The sequence below is a fragment of the Protopterus annectens genome, chromosome 1.part0 (genome assembly GCF_019279795.1).
Source record: "Protopterus annectens isolate FY-2018-M chromosome 1.part0, PAN1.0, whole genome shotgun sequence".
In the NCBI taxonomy this organism is placed as follows: domain Eukaryota; kingdom Metazoa; phylum Chordata; order Ceratodontiformes; family Protopteridae; genus Protopterus; species Protopterus annectens.
In genome coordinates this window covers 422,952,298-422,962,297 of record NC_056725.1, presented here as the reverse complement: position 1 = coordinate 422,962,297, position 10,000 = coordinate 422,952,298, and positions in this window count along the sequence as shown.

Below are 10,000 nucleotides of genomic sequence, written 5' to 3'. Positions count from 1 at the left end.
TGGCGCCCAGTTTGCAGTCATCTGCAAACTTTGTCAGCCATAACCCTCCTGTGTTTGCTTGTACTTCAGAAAAGTAGATGCCGAACAAGAGTGGACCCAGGACTGAGCCCTGTGGGACACCACTTGTGACAGGCTTTGAGTCTGACATGGCTCCAGCAACTCTGACCCTGTGGGTTCTGTCACTTAGCCAGTTTGCAACCCATCTTGTGATGTATGGGTTTACATTCAAGCTGATGAGTTTTTCGATGATACCTGAGTGGGGTATTGTGTCGAAGGCCTTTGACAGGTCGAGGTAGGCTGTATGGACTGCCTTTCCCTTATCAATGGCCTTGGTGACTGTCTTGAAAAAGTCAACCAAGTTTAAGAGGCAGGATCTGCCTTTGACAAAGCCAAACTGGGTTGGATCCAAAGTCTGCAAGTTCCCTATGTCTTTATTTATGAGTTCCATTATGATCCATTCCATGGCTTTGCAGATAAGGCTTGTCAAGCTAATGGGGCGGTAATTTCCAGGGTCTGTGGAGGCACCGCCCTTATGAAGTGGGACCACAGTCGCCGTGCGCCACTCCTTGGGTATGTATCCTGAGGTGAGGCTAAGATTAAACAGCTGTCCTAACTGTGGGTTTAATTCCTCGTTGAGTTCGTGAAGCACACAGCCGTGGACACCATCCGGTCCCATGGATGCTGTGTTTTTTGCCTTAGTGAGGGCAGTTCTCACCTGGGCATTGGAGATGTTTGGGGGGCTACAATCCTCTGGAATAGATATCTCTCCTTTTGGGAGGGGGAGTTTGCACTGAACCTGTCAGCCAGTATGTTGGCAATGTGTGTAGGTTCAGTAATTTTTACATCATTTTGAACTAATTCTGAGCATATCTGGGAGTTTCCTCCTAGGTTTCTAACATAGCTAAAGAAGGCCTTATGATTCTCTTTAGAGTCCTTGGCGATTTTTCTCTCAAAATTTGCCTTGGATGATTTTATGAGAGCTCTTAGTTTTTACTTATAATGATCAAAGGTGTCTTACCTTTCAAGGATTTTGCTCTATCTTGTAGTAGCTTCCTCCTTTTGTTGTAGAGCTTGTTTATGGCTGGGGTCCACCAGACTGGACGATTGCCTTTGGTACAGAGAGTCTTAGTTTTGTTTGGGATTGCCTGATCCATGCAGTCCTGTAGGTGCTGGTAGAAGGCATTTGTAAGTGATTCAGCGGTTTGAGTAATGTTTACTACTGGCTCAGGGGCCTTAAAGGAGACCACACTAGTTTTTAGAAGTGTGAAATCGGCTTTTGAGAAGTTTTTCACTGTGGTCTTTTTGTTTCAGGTGGGGCGGATGAGGACCTCCAGCGAGATTAGTTTATGATCTGATCTCACAAGTGAGGGGTATACTTCGGTGTTGAACATTTTGATCCCATGTTCGTGATGATGAGATCAAGTATGTTTTCTCCTCTTGTGGGGATGGTGACTAGTTGTTCCATGGCATTTGAGTTTATGAACTCCAGGAATCTTTGGGTTAGAGTGTTCGGGCTTGAGTAGTGTTCCCAGTCTATATTAGGGTAGTTGAAGTCACCTAGTATGATGGTGGTTGGAGATACATTTATCCTCCAATGTTTTCAGGAAGGCCATGTGAGGTTCCTGAGTTTGAGAGGGTGGCCTGTAACATGCTACAAATTGCAGAGCAGTCTTGCCTATGGTTAATTGCACCTGGATGGTCTCCGATGCATCGTGCGTTGCCACCAACCTTGAGGTGTGGGTGTCCTTTATGAATATGGACACCCCCTCCTTCTTGGTGTTGTCCGGATTTTGGGGCCAGAACGCATGATATGAGATGAAACCTGTTAGTGCTGGGGTGCTCTCAGGGGCCTTGAACCAGGTTTCTGTCACAGCACAGACATCGATGTTCTCCATATTGAGAAGGGCCTCGAGTGCGTGCATCTTGAGATTGAGACTTCTGGCATTGAGCAGCATTACCCTTAGTTTTTTTTCCTTTTTGGTGTTCTAGGGTGGTAGGTTTAGAATTTGAGCCTTGCCTAAAAAGGCACTATGGGGATGGCAAGAGCCTCTGCCAATAGCCGGAAGCCCAGGGGTGACAGGTGCAAGCCGTCCCTTGAAGCAGCGTGGCTTGTCCAGCATGTCATCCCAGGCAGACAGACATTGGATCCCCTTTGAATGACACCAGAATTTAAGCCAATTATTAAAGCTGATCATCTTATCACTGTATTGTGGCATCATTCTAGGTGAAGGTAGGATACTGCTCAAGGTCAGGGTCATACCTGCCTGGGCTACATAATCAGAGAGCTCCTCGATGTCCCTTTTCATGTAGTCCAAGGAGGTACGTCTCAGGTCGTTGACACCAGCGTGGACAATGACTGAGTCATACTTGTACCTGCTGTTGAGAGACCTGAGTGCTTGCGTTATGTGGCGGATTCTAGCACCCGACAGGCAGCTTACTGGGACCTTCTCTTTACTCAGTCTGGTGAGCGGGACGTCAGTGTGTCTGACTATGGAATCACCAATGACAAGTGTGTCTGGCATTTTGTTTGGCCTTAAGGGCTGTGACTGTTTGACACTCTGACTGTGTGGCCTATGTGTTGCATGTGTTGGGTCGTGAGGTGGTAGTTGTTTGGGTGTCTGCTTTGGTGGCCTCTGCTGTTTTGGTAAATTTTTGATCAGAGCCTCCAGTATGTCTTTGTGTGAGTATGTGTATGATTTGAAGTTGTGATGGTACCATGTGTGACTGGGTATGTATTGTGTGTGGTTACCTTCTCCTCCTGTCTGGTCTTGCCAGTCCTATGTTGAGAGAGCTCAGCCTCCAGTTTGGCGTATAGTTGCATCTCGCATGTATTTGTGTTTTGTGGGAGAAGGAGAGGATTGTCTGTGTACATGAGGCAATTGTAACATTGCCTCAATATTCCCAGGTTCACCAGTTGAGCTGGAGGACACTAGCAACTGATCCCTCGACATACTAGAAGTAGTAGATAAAGAGACTTTCAAAGGACTCCGGGGGAAGTGGGTTTTAGGCTGGTGGGGTACTATCTATAATAAGAGTGCTTTATCAAGGTGCAAGTACTGTAGGAGTAAGTGCTAGGCTTTACAGATAGAGAATAGTCTACTTGGGAATCAAGTAGAGATGAACTTTTCAGTTATAGGATATGCTGGTTAGATCAGCAGTACAGCTCGAGGAAGGTAGTTCTAAGGGAAAATTGGAAGAGTGGAAATTAGATGGCCCAAATTGTTTAACCTTGTTTAACCGCCGCTGCTCTTGTGTGCAACAGTGGTAACTCCGCGCTAAATCTGGCAGCGTTTAAGCGTTTTATAGCAGGGGGCTGAAGTGAGCTAGGAATTGGCCCAAAACGACCAATGGACTACTAGTTTCTGGCTGAAACTTCACCAAATCGGACAAAAAGGTCGCTCAGTGCTTCCCACTCCACTGGTAAGCAAAGAAACTTCCCTCCTTCCTAATAAGGCAATGGATCAGTAACAGGAACTAAAAACAAAGCCCAGGGATCAGCAACTCTGAAACTGGACTACTCTAGTTCAGTAAGGCGGGAAAACAAGGGATTTTTTTGTTTTATTACAGAGACAAGGAAAAAAACAGACAGTAAATGCTATAAATGCTGTAAATCGGCTAGTGCACTTTAGTGTGTAGCCTACAGAAACAATTTGCAACAATTAGTAACTTAAAGTGCAATAAACAGTGTAAAATGCAGAAATCACTTAAAGTAGAAGTAAAACAGGTGAAATGCAGTCGCTAGCTTAAATAACAGTGGGAAAGCCACAAAAAATACTTATATCTGGTAGAAAGTCACTCTTTTAGCTCTCTGCTGCTTGGATCACTCTGCAGGCCACCCCGAGGATCTGTGCTGAGTTGGTACAAGCTGGAAAACGCGTGTTTAGCGTGTTTTATAGCAGGGGGCGGAGCTAGGAATTGGCCCAAAACGACCAATGGACTACTAGTTTCTGGCTGAAACTTCACCAAATCGGACAGAAAGGCTGCTCAGTGCTTCCCACTCCCACTGGTAAGCAAAGAAACTTCCCTCCTCCCTAATAAGGCAATGGATCAGTAACAGGAACTAAAAACAAAGCCCAGGGATCAGCAACTCTGAAACTGGACATGTATTAATGTGTTAATGTATTATTAAATACATGGCATGTAGTGTATCATTACATTACTACTGTTAACAGTGCTTTCCCAAGTAAAAGTAGATTGCAGATTGTAGTACTGGAACCAAACACCCCTGCATGCAGGGATGGACTCTGAGTCCTGACTATCGTGTTCTTGGTGTGTGAGTTGTGTGTCATTAAGTATTTGCTACTGGATATTGACCTGACATGTAGATATTAACTGTAGACTACTATGTGCAAAGCACATGTCATTGAGGGCTGCTTTCATGTAGTAATGGCATACCTTTCAGTGTCAGATGTCTGTCTGTCAAAACATTCATCCTAATGCATAACCAGTTGGCTCCCTGATGTCTGTTTGTCCTCTGTACAGATGTGCAGATGTCAGGTATCCATCTTGGCTGCAAACTGCAATTTATGATTGACTGACACTGACATGTCTGCCCAGCTGTGTTATGAATGCCACAGCTAGGAAACCCCACCCTGTATGCACCACATGCCATGGATACCTCAACTACATTACCACAGTCAACAGAACATGCTTGGGTACAGGTCTCCAAGACAGACACTGACCATGTTATGTAATATATGTTGCATACATGTCAATTGGAGCACCTCACTGGCCCTCTGTAAGAGGCAACCAGATGATTGGATGTTGCATTTAACTTTCACCCTGGGGATCACCCTGGGGATCACTCGTGGCATCATTTGATAGATGACCTGCTAACAAATGGCAGGTGGCATGATACCACTGTACCCACTTCCCCTACTCTTCTTTTCTCTCCATAGTCAATATCCTGGTACACACCTAGAAACACCTGCACCTATGGACCCCAGTACTGACAAATGTGTCAATGTGCATTACTGAGAATAACAGTGTCTGTGTGTTTGTAAACTTGTAGTTGATAATACCCTGAGGGCCTTCTCACCCACTACACCCCCCATTGCCATATATAAAAATGGCTGCTGCTGTAATGGACATTACATGTACCTTGTTGCATTCTTCACCCTGTGGGCTACCTGGAGCTTGCAGTACCAGCACAACACTGTTGTACAAATGGGTAGATAGGCATGGGTTACCCTCTGAGGCCTGGTAAGTGTCTGTATTTGTGCAAGTGTGTATATTTGTAGGCCACATTCTCCTAATACAATACATCTTGCCATACAGTATAAGGGATAGTAATGTTGCTGACCATAGGAGAGCCATGACAAACAATCACCCTACTTTCCCTGTGGCATGTGCAAGAGATGCATATACCTGTAGTAGCACTCTTGAGATAGACAAGGTGGTGTATTGCAGTCCTGGTCAATGTGTGATTGTGGGTATGTCAGAGTATTATCATGGGTTTCAGTGAGTAAAATATCCAATGTGGGGTGTGGGTGCTGGGTATACTGTCTTTACAACATGGTACCCCCAGTACATATCCCAAGGTCCACTGTATGGGGACCACTGTCACCACCAGCCCTACAGGCAATTGATTACACTATCCATCCCAATGATGCATGTGCTGTGTGCAAATTATATGTAACCAAATGGACTCACTGACAAGGTAGTTAGCACTGATAAATCCAGGTCTCTCAGATGTGTCTATGACTGTTATGTGTTTGTCAATATGACAGTATGTCACACTATGCATTGTTAATAAACAACCAGTACATCCCCCATTACTATACTGTACAAGGCCTGGTGATGTCCTTCACTTAAGTAACCTGGGACACACCTCATCCTAAAAGCTGTGTGGTGTGTGCAATTAAGGCCACACAAATTAGTAGCAATAAGTACCTAGGTTGGGGTTCTACTCTCAGTGTTGCCAAGTAAGAGTATGTGTGTATGTGAAGAGATCTACTTCATTTTGCAGAAAATGCATGTCCTGGGAGGTCATCTGTCCGAGAACTGACTGCCAAATGCTAAAATTTCACAGGTATCATCTTGTAGAAATTCATTCCATCAAAACTAGTAGTAGATGTGTAAATGCCCTCATCCCCACTATATAGCTGTACAGAGACACTGAGGTTGATATATATAGTTGGGTGTGGATCTTGTGGACACAGCCACCATCATTGGGATTATTGCTGTGTGTATCCCCTTGCTTAGTCATCTGTAATACTGTACAGTTTATGTTAACATGTTAAGTAGTTGTCAATCACACTATCTGCGGTTCTACACCACCCCACACCCTCCAAAGGGTAGGGCTGTGCCATCCACACCAGCACACCTATGTTTACCAAGTCAAGGATTGCACTAAATTGGGGAAGTGGACATATACCCTGCCAGTACCATCATCAATGACTTTAAACTAGGAGACTGATTATTTATTGATGTGATGTTGTGCCTATTCTGTCTTGGTGGAATTACAAAGGCTAAAATGGGTTCCCTGCAAAAGTACATACATTCATGTGTACAGTACTCTCTGTGTATTGCATCAACACCAAAGCCTCTATGTGTGTGTGTGTGTGTGTGTATGTTATACACAAACATGTGGTGTGTACCACCCAGTACACTTACCATTGTCCACTGTAGAAGGGCTGCTGACATCAGTCACCATGCACTCACCTGTATACACCCCTCAGACCTATCAGCCATGTGGCACATGCAAGTAGCTGTTATACAGACCTGTTACATGTGTTCAGCTGTACCCAGGATATGGCACAGTCAAGGTGTCACCACAGTGCCATACCCCTTGTAGGACACAACAGCAGACTGACATCCTGCTGACACATAGACACCTACAACACAGATGGAATACATTGTGGAGACCACAATCAGTCAGTGTTAATATCAGCTATAATGCATTATGGATGGACAGCTACACATCCTGACATGTAAGCATTACACTTTAGTGCTTTAAACATGTTATACAGCATTACATTGGTACACCTTAGTATATTCACCCTGTGCATCAGAACCATATTAGCCTGTCCCTTCATCGACGTTATGGATGACAGGGATGTGCCAAAGGTATCTTCAAATGTACAGGGTGTGTTGTGGGTTTTCCAGAGAACTAGGCTGAGCCATTTGGTTGACATCATGTGTGTGTGTGTGTTAGGGGGTTTCATTATTAATTGGGTTGTGCAGATGTGGTGTTTGTAGGTATGGGTTTGCCCTAGCTGTGTTGGTGATGTGTGTGTGTATGCATGCACACAGTTCTGCCATGTGGCTGCCCTATACAGGGCTTTGTTGGACAGCTACAGACCATAACTGGCAGGGTGTGCAGTTCACCGTCTTTGGCCATGCACACAATAACTGTGCCTGCCAGCAGTTCCAAGGGCACTACCAGGTACAAGGCCAGATATGTTACTCTCTCCTGATGATGACAAATGTCTGCTGGATCCGGGTCTCTCTTGGGACCGGCCAGGGCCACGTGCATGTGGCCTGCTATGTTGTTGTGTGGACAGCGCCCCCTCTGCAGTGCTGATGCTGGTGCTGCCACTACGGGAGTGGCTTTGACTTGTTGGTGTTGCTGACCTACATCCACGTGGCTGTTGCACTACTCCCATCATATGCTCAAGCACAGACATTGCACGGTCGAGGATTCCCACCATCTCACCCAACCGTGTATCCAGGACCTCTGGAAAATAACGGTGGGCACCTGCAAGATCATGGATGTCGTCAATAACAGCAAAATGAGTAGCCCTCTGGAGTCTCAGACCTCTGCCTGTGTGGTACCTCACCGGTCATTTGGCTATGGCTGCTGTGTCCAGACACACTTGCCATAGTCACCACACTATCCTGTCCCATGCCACCACCCACCAACTGTCCCTCACCTATGGCCACTGGTGATGGGGTATGTATAGGCAATGTGACTGTGTGTGGGGATGGGGTGGATAACAGTGAGATGTCAACTGATGGCGGAGCTTCAGTCCCTGACAACCCTGCCTGTGCCTCACCATACCTATCATCATTGTCAGAGTCTGTATGGACACTAACATCAGATTGCCTGACCCTGACCCCCCTCAACACCTGTGAGGGGAAAACAAGAAATACATGGGAGGTTGCACAAAGATATTACACACAGACCTCTCATTACCCAACTGTCAACATGCATGACATATGGCACTCAACAACATGCACTGCAGCTATAAGTCAATCCCTGTTACCAACATTATACATCTCTGTGATGCATGAGTTGTGTTAGTAGGTGATGCCCCTTCCCCTGGAACACACTGCACCCATGTACACAGTATTGCTGTGCACCTGTTCAGCACCCTGGCATGTACTGTGCACCATACCTCACAGGTTTACATGCAATTGCTGAATATTTGCTCTGCTGCTCACAGCCCCTATGTGTTTGTCTGACACATACCTGGGATGATATGAGGACAGATGTCAATAGTGAATGCCTGATGTCTGATTTGCAGATCTCATCATTAGCGGTGCATGTATGAGCAATAAAATACAATTACACTGACAACTTTCAAAGCCTACTGTGGCTATGAGGAGTGTACACACCCTTATTGACGTGGCACCCTCTTCCCTGATATGCCATGGGGCCACAATACTGCGTATGTTAACATTACACAAACCTGATATGTGAAATATGACCTGTGCAATCAAATTCAGTGTCAAACAAATGTGTTAGTTGTGCAGATTCTGATTGAGATGCATACAATATGTGGGTGCATAAGTGTGCACACCCTTAACATGTTGGTTTGTTGCATCAACTGTTAAGTGTACTACAGCAGTCACTATTCCAGGAAGGGGTATACTAGCATGGCCCATCTGCACTTGCCAGTATTTGGTCACTCCACCCTACAAATGTCCCCCAACTCAGCCAGATTGCAAGGTCAACTCATGTGCACAGCCCTTTGAGGTCACACAGTGCCTTCACTATTGCTATGGCATCATGGTTATATCTGCCACAATTGATGACCTTGACTGTGTGCAGATACAGCCATTCTTAGCAAACTTTGGATGTCTGCTTCAGTTCACTGTTGTGTTTCAGGATGACACCCCTCCCCATCCTCAGCCTTTTTGCAGATGCTTGACAGCTATGGGCCACACACGAGTGTCATTTTGCAGTGTCCCAAATTCAGAACACCATGTGTACTGGCCTAGTCCCTGCTAATGATGCAAACATACAGGTGTACACTGGCACAAGCAAGGTACAGATGGGGATGGTGGGGCTGAGGTGGAGTGAGGTACTGCTTGCGCAGCACATGTATCTTCATTAATACTGTCTGTAGGTTTCAAACTTGGCATTGGTGCACCATTACACATTTGCAACACATGTCTTTGGGGGACTTTTGATGTTATCCATATGCTACCTGTAGAGAGCCCTGGATGATGTTTCCTTTGGAACAACTTTCCCATCTGATTACCCTAACCCATAGGCCACACTTATGCAGAGTCCAGGCAATTCTCAACACAGGTACTGCACAACCAGTACTTGCTAGATATTCCTGCAACTCTCTCAGTGTTTTGGCATGTTTCTTGGCAGCTTCCATGACCAGTTTGCAACATGTGTGTTGACATCTGTCTTGGATGGCCATCTGTTTATTTTCTACATTAATGTTGTTCCATACTTCCTCGTCACATACATGACTGTCTGCACTGTTTGCCATGGTATATGCAATGGTGAGGTAAGGTTACATCTCCCACTCCTGAGTGCTACCTGTTGGATATGGGATACATTCCATGGTTTGGTAAAAAGTGTGCAAGCCATGGCTGCCTCTATTGCAGGTTTGTGGGCAAGTGTCATGGACATACATCTTGGACAGCAGACCATTTCCTGGTGTGACATTGAGGACCTGTACTTGATGGAAGGTGCATACTCATGAAGAGTGAATGCTGTCAGTACCTCAAAAGCTGCTTCCACAATATGTTATTTGGAGTGTGTGCACACATATGCTTCCAGTGTTTCTTAAGGTATGTATTCCCCATATTTGATGTC